The 7,108-nt window shown below is 44.8% G+C and overlaps 1 long non-coding RNA gene across 1 annotated transcript; it reads right to left on the reverse strand.

The window, feature by feature from the left end:
• Positions 1–3,621: 3,621 nt before the first annotated feature.
• LOC142046063 (uncharacterized) lies at positions 3,622–6,166 on the reverse strand. The gene is made up of 2 exons (XR_012654976.1): positions 5,112–6,166; positions 3,622–4,860 (listed from the first exon to the last, which is right to left on the reverse strand). It is a non-coding gene; the product is annotated as an uncharacterized LOC142046063 (long non-coding RNA).
• Between the last annotated feature and the right edge of the window lie 942 nt (positions 6,167–7,108).

Raw genomic sequence — 7,108 nt, forward strand, 5'->3', positions numbered from 1 at the left:
TGCGTTACATTAACACCACCCATATATCGAAAACCTACCGACCGCTATGCCACCTTCATGCCTCAGCTTCCATCCCGCGGCACATCACATGATCCATGCTCACAGCCAAGCACTGAGGTAGAACCGTATCTGCCCTTCTAACCCCTAGACAGAGACAACTCAGTCTCCTAACAAAATCTCCGCCACACGTGGACACGCGCCGGATCGGTGCGTTACCAAATCGATTGATCGCGATCGATATCGCGTCTCATCTAGACGTGATATATCGATCCTCCTGAGTGCCGCTCTAGATCGATTCCGGAACTCCATTCAAGACGAAACGGAGTTCGGATTTGACCATGGCGAGCCGCACACATCGATCCCGCAGGTGAAGACGGGTGAGTAAATTATTTTAGAATTCCGATTTCTTGCTACACGATTCCGTAGCAGAAATTGCGTATCTAAAATCGATTTTATCTCGTTTGTGTAACCTCCTCCACCAGCACTCTCAAAACTACAAAATACCTGCACGCGGAAATTAGGAAACAGATCAACAGACCAGACGTGCACCCAGAAAAGTCCTCCTACTGTCAAGTACACAACCCAAGAAAGACCAACAGGACTGCACTGGCCAATCACATACAGCCCCCAGCTGAACCCCTCCAACGCATCATCAGGGATCTACAACCACCTGCGACAATGGCTCCCAAACTTCACAGGCCTTCGGGTGCAGGCCAGTCCTCGGCCCACAGCCAACCTGCAACGTATTCTTCACCGCAACTGCGCACCGCACCATAGTAACTCTAGCCTCAGGAACCATCCATGCAACAAACCTCCTGATGCCAACTCTGCCCACATATCTACACCAGCGACGACCATCATAGGACCTAACAGATCAGCTACACCATCACGGTTCATTCACCTGCACGTCCACCATGTAATATACGCCATTAATATGCAGGCAATGCCCCTCTGCAGATGTACATCAGCCAAACTGGACATCTTTATGGAAAAGGAAAATGGAATACCAAATCAGATATTAGGAATGGCAATATACAAAAACCTGTAGGAAGCACTTCATCTCCCATGGCCACACTAAGCAACCTTAGGGGCCATCCTGCAGCAAAAAAAAACTTCAGGACCAGCTTCAAGAGAAAACTGCCTGAGCTTCCAGTTCATCTGCAAACTTACACCATCAGCTCAGGATGAAACCAAGACTGTGAAAGGCTTGCCAAACTAAGAACCTGTTTCTCCTCTCTGCGTTTTCACCCACCTCAACTGCTAGAACAGGCGCCTCATCCTTCCCGATTTGCAACTAACCGGTGTTATCTCTAGCCTTGCTTGACTAGCATATATATACTTGCCCCTGGAAATTTCCACTACATGCATGGACAAAGTGGCGGTTTCACCACGGAAAGCTCATGCTGCCAAAAATGTCTGTTAAGTCCTATAAGGTGCCACCAGGATCTCTGCTGCTTTTACAGATCCAGAACTAACATGGCTACCCCTCTGATACATGACAAGTTGTGTTGTAAGCGGGTCTATGGGAGATGTTCTGATTGGCTGTTATAATATGCTAAGTAGTAATTGGAGATTCCAATGATCTAGAACTGGAAGGACCTAAAAGGTCATCAAGTCCAGCCCCCGCCTAACTGCTGGACCAATTTTTGCCCCAGATCCCTCAGTGGCCCCCTCAATGGCTTGAACTCACAACCGGGTTTAGCAGGCCAGATGCTCAACCCACTGAGCTATCCCTCCCCCTCTTTCTAGAGTTTCATTTTTGTAGTTGATGTTAGAATATTGGCTTTATGCTTGCCCATATTTCAAACTTGTGCCATTAATGGGAGGACAAACAGCTACCTGTTAGAAGTGGCTTTACCAATAGATGGAACCTGGGATTTAAACTCCCAATGATCACACTGTGTTTGGGGGATCCATTTGAATTCTCTCCCAGGTCTTTGACACTTTTATCTCCAGTCATAGCGACTCTGATATATATTAAAGAAGTTCAAAGCATCATCTGCAAGCACAGACAATGGAGAATGCTTCATCACATGACACTCTGAGAAGTGGATGGATAGAATGTGATGAGGATAAACTCTGCATGGCTCAGACAAAAGGTAACAGTTGCACAGTGATGAGGAAGGAGGGAATCTCTGAGTCACCTGTATACGGTCGGGTCTTCATAGTGCTCCCGAGCTGGAGAGGGAAGACCCCCCTCGGTCCCGCCGTGAGACTGAGGAACAGGAGGCCTGCCACCCCCATTCCTGCCATCCTGCATTCCTGGTGTCCAACATCCCAGAGGGCCTCCCTGCCAGCGACAAAACCCAGCCGTCGTCTGGACTTCCCAGTGCTGCTTCTCAGCGGCTCTAAATCAGCCGGAGAGCGGAAGGTCCTGGGCGTCATGCCGGCACGTGGGATCCACTGCACCTGAACAGTGGGGAAAGGTTTCTGTGCTGGGGCATCATTTAGTGTTTACCAGTTTCCAAGGGAGGGTTCATGGGCCTGAGTGTTAAGCTCCCAAAGCCAGTCACTGTTTCATTGTATTCATTAAGTTTGCATTTTCCTCTGTTCCCCATTTTCTGTACCTTTACCCTGACTACACTTACCTTTGTTTGTGCCAAACCACCTTGTCTCCTCTTTATTTTACTTACAGTACACAAGGAGGGAGTGATAGAGACAGGAGGGAGTCGAGTTTGTATCTCCTGAGAAAAGGGGCTTTTTCCTTTCCTATTTCTCCCCTACCAGTTCTAACGTTTTCCTTTGAAGGGCTGCCTTATTCCCCTGGAGGTGACAGAGGGGACATGGCCACCTTCACCTCTGTCAGTGAGATACTGGCTCAGCTCTTTCTTTACGCTGCTGTTGTCAATCCATGAAACATCAGGGATGGATGCAAGGTTGAGCTCACGCACCAACCCCCTGAAACATTTCAGTGCCCCAGAGAAATCCTGCCCCCGGCTATTGGCATAATCTGGTGGAGATTCGAACAGGAAAGGGACGATCTGAATTGTCAGTGTGGGGAATGAACAACAATCTATAGCAATGTCATTAACCACAGACACACTCTAATCATGCTCCAGCCGGAAGGGAAAGGGGCAGGAACTCTGGCTGTTCAGCCATGGACACACTTACACTAATGCTCAGCCGGGAGTGTGCTGGGGGAGCTGATCTGAGCCATTTGAAGTGACAATTCTGTGAGAACAGAATCATTGTGTAGTGAAGCCCCTATACATCAAAAAGTTGTGCCGAGTGGTTAAGGCAATGGTCAAGAAATCCCTTGGGGGTTCCTTATGCAGGTTCAAATCCTGCCAACTATGGCAGCATTAGTGTGTTGTCATTGCTGTTGTCTTGGTGCCTGAACATCCACAACATCAAACTACAACCAGATCTAGTCTCACTCTGCTCTAGCACTGTGGAGTAGACAGTTGCTACAGTGAGTGGAGGGGTTTTCCATCCCTGTAATAGCTACCTTGACAGAACAATCTTTCCTTTCATTTAGCACTATGTAACCACGGCTTAGGTAAGATTAATTATACTGGTACTGGTTTCACACCCTGAAAGACATAATTGTTAGAGGGTTATCCCATCACCCTCCCATTCCCTGGTCCTTCTCGTGTGACCAGAGGGCAGCAATACATGAAGTTCAAAGGTGCAAACAATTTGATGTTTATTGGGGTAAACTTCCAGCAAGCAATGCTTCCAATTTCCTTCCTCAGTATCCCCCTGACACCACAGAGCCTTGCCTGTGTCCCTGTTCCCATTCCTGTTCCTGTTCCCCACCTTAGCAAAACATAAATGCAATTCCCCTAACCCCCATTCCCCACCTTACTTCCTGACTAACTGCAGACTATATAGTAAAACATAAGTTCTGCTTAGCTATACCTTAACCAATCATTTAACTAACCAATCCTAACATATTGTAACATGATTATCTAACCAATTATATCCCACCACATTAATTAGTTTACACCCAACAAATTTATTATACAGCAGACAGAAACAATCACAGAACCAGACAGAGATTATACAGACAAGCAATAGGAACGTGGAGACTACAGTGATAGAACAATAAACAAATGAGGATTTCACACCCCAGCTACTGATAAGTGAACTGTTTCCAGACAGGATGCTATCATGGTAGAGGTTGTGGATGCTGGTTGCTTAACTGTCTGGCCCCCAGGACAGGATTTTGAGGGTCACCATTACTTTCTCAGAATGCCAGCAACCATCTTTTGTTCACTTAAAACGTGAGCAGGGAGATTTCAACACCGCAGAACTCATGGAGCTCCAGGAAATGTGTAACTTTAGGTCCGGGTGAGTGTGTCTAAAAATCAGCTGTGCTGTAGAAGGTCTCTAGGAGTTGAAAGAGATGTGCCACCTCGACCTCTCTAAAGAGTGTCACCAAATATTAATGAAAACTAGGGTTGATAAGTCACATTCTTTGTAGTGTTAGGATTGTGGACTGGTCTAAAGTGCCAATTTGAAGACACTTTTTTCCTATCTCTTGGGTGTTCTGGTCTCTGCATAGAGATGTGGTTTCAAATCCCACTCTTGATGTGACCATTTTCTTTTATCTGGAGAAAATGGCCTCACTTCAATCTCCTTTGCAGCAATAGAACCCCATTTGCTTGGCTTTTCTATTACAGTAGTTGTGAGAGAAGCTCCAAACCAGGGGGAAACAGTGCCTTTTCTCTCGACCGATCAATTTTTGTCTTCCTTCATTCCAAGCCATTTTCTCAGATACATCCATATTTCCCACACCTTTTTGTTCAGCGTTCTTTGCTTTTATGAAACTTTAGGGTCATCATTTAACTGCCATACAACTGTGCTTATGAAGTGAAACAATCTTTTTTGGATATTCTTGCAGAAGAGTTTTGCTTTCTGACCTGGAATTGAACAGGGGCTACCCAAGGGGGACAATGCTACTCCCTTTTCGTGCCTCATCCAAAAAAACGTACATTCCTGATGTCCTTTGTTTCCTTGCCTTTTTAGGGTAAATTTACACTTCTCAGAAGTAGAATCCTTTACAAAGCCACTCAAAATCTCAGCAGTGTTCGTAAGCAATGGCTTCCAGAAACATGCCCAGATTTTCTTTAATTTGGTGACACAGTTCCAGGCAAGGGACTGGATACAGGGCTGGATCAGAATCTTTGTTACCAGAGCTAGAATTTCTATTTAAAAAGAGCTATTTTTCTGCAGCTATTAGATTTCCAACGTTGATTTCATTTTATACACATTTTGAGCATCTATTAAGGATAAATTGAGCAAAAATACCGCTTCTCTTTCCTCAACATCTGCATCATGAAGGGGAGCACTCCGAATAGGAAAGATCTTCTGTGGGGCCTGGGTTACAAAAATGGTTCGGGAACCAAATACATGGGCATTTTGCCAAGTTAGAAATCACTTAATGTGGAATTCTCTCCCCAAATCATCTGAGAAAATACTGACTTAAAGAATTGAACTGCACTGTGATCATAGGCACTTCCTTCAGTTAGTTGGGGTTCTGGTGCTGTTCACCATTTCCAAATGAAGATTTTAAATCACTGCTGTTTCTTTGTTAGCATGTGCAGTAAATTGGAGAGTTCTCCACTGTTGACAGAACTGCACTTGACCTTTCTCCGTGTCATCATGGAGGGGTGGGGAAAAAGCAAAGCTGAAGTGAGAAATGAGGACTTCAGGAAATGGTCATTTGTCTTAAATTCTCCAATAAATCTGAGCTACGTCCTATCAAACTGAACTAATATCCAATTGGGTGAGCAAACAGCCTTCAGGAAAGAGAGAAACCCACATCACAGAGAGACAGACTACATGACAATGAAAGTGTCAAGAGAAATTCCAGAGCAGGTTACATCTGATTATTCAGAATCAGGACAAGAGAGTCTCCCATCACATTCTCCTCTGATCCATTCAAAGCCGCTTCACTCAGCACTCTCTTAATAGTCAGTTATGTTATTTACAAAATTTTAAGTCTCCTAGCATCCCCATAATGGGGGACAAAATAGTCCCCTTGCCAGAAGTGGCTTTACCAATAGATGAAACCTGGAATTTAAACGACAAATAACCACACTATATTTGGGATCCATTTAAATTCCCCTCCTAGGTCTTTGACACTTTCATCTCCAGTCATAGTGACTCTGATATAGGATTAAAGAAATCAAAGCATCATCTCCAAGCACAAACAGCTGAGAACTCTAAGCTCTTCCTCCACAATGACAACTGTGAAAAGTGGAGGATAGAAATGTGATAATTAAACTCTGCACAGAGAACGCAAAATGTAACAGTTCTGGGTGATGGGAAGGAGGGAATCTACTAGGTCACCCAACAAATACATCCTCCAGTGTCACAGAGGTTGAAAATACAACTTTTTTCCCCCTCTCCCTCTTATTTAACTTTAATAATTAGAAAAATTCCCAAAATGTAAACTGCCCTCTTTCAGCACACAAGCAGAGCAAACGTGAGAAACTGGCAAGAAAAATCCGCATCACTCGGTGGAACTTTTAAAAACTAATTTGGCAAATGAGCAAATGGTAAAACAATGTGTATGCTCCCTGGATTCTTCGATAGGAAGAGGGCACACTCCGAAACTACTCTCGGGGATAATTGCAGATGAATAGAAAAGGACAAATGGCCCACCTCAAAAGAAGAGCAAACTAACAAAAGCATAAATGGCCACCACGGACAAGCTGAGGGATAACAGTACTGACACATAAGTTCAAAACAGATTTAAAAAGTTATATTATAGGGGAACCAAGGAAAAGGATTCAACAGAAAAATCGGATAGCCCTTAGAGTTTTAGGTGTGTCACAAATAAAACGACCTCTATGCAAGATTCGTGATGGTAATCATGGGCTGAAGTGCCAGAAGAAGGTTTTTTCCCACAATTCTCCGCATATTCGTAAGGCCGCTCCCTGTGTGGATTCTCTGGATGCCTAATAAGGGGGTGGGCAAGCATTGAAGGTGTCTCCAATCACTCAACGGCATTCAACGGCCACCTCTGCCTTGGGATTCTCTTGAGTTTAGAAGGGCTGAGCTGCTTAGTGGAATTTTTTCCACACTCTGTGCATTCGTAGGCCCTCAACTCCTGTTGTGGAATTCTTTGATGGTTGAAAAGGGCTGAGGCTTGAGTGCA

Source organism: Chelonoidis abingdonii, unplaced genomic scaffold (genome assembly GCF_003597395.2).
Source record: "Chelonoidis abingdonii isolate Lonesome George unplaced genomic scaffold, CheloAbing_2.0 scaffold0988, whole genome shotgun sequence".
NCBI lineage: Eukaryota > Metazoa > Chordata > Testudines > Testudinidae > Chelonoidis > Chelonoidis abingdonii.